Below are 249 nucleotides of genomic sequence, written 5' to 3'. Positions count from 1 at the left end.
CACAGCCGGGGTGGTTGAGAGCTAGGTGATGCTGGGGGGTGCCGGTGGGGTTCAGGGTTGGGTGATGCTGGGTGATCTCTGAGTGGGGTGTTGTCGGTGGGTGCCGGGGGGGGCAAGGGGTTTGGTGATGCCGGGTGATCTCGGGTTTGGGTGATGCTGGAGGGTGCCGGGGGGGCTCGGAGCTGGGTGATGCTGGGGGGTGCCAGGGGAGCTCGGGGTGCTGGCGAAGCCGTGCTGCCGATGCAGGCG

This window comes from Meleagris gallopavo, chromosome 30 (assembly GCF_000146605.3).
Source record: "Meleagris gallopavo isolate NT-WF06-2002-E0010 breed Aviagen turkey brand Nicholas breeding stock chromosome 30, Turkey_5.1, whole genome shotgun sequence".
NCBI lineage: Eukaryota > Metazoa > Chordata > Aves > Galliformes > Phasianidae > Meleagris > Meleagris gallopavo.
The sequence above is the reverse complement of the archived record's forward strand: the minus strand, read 5'-3'. Positions refer to the sequence as shown.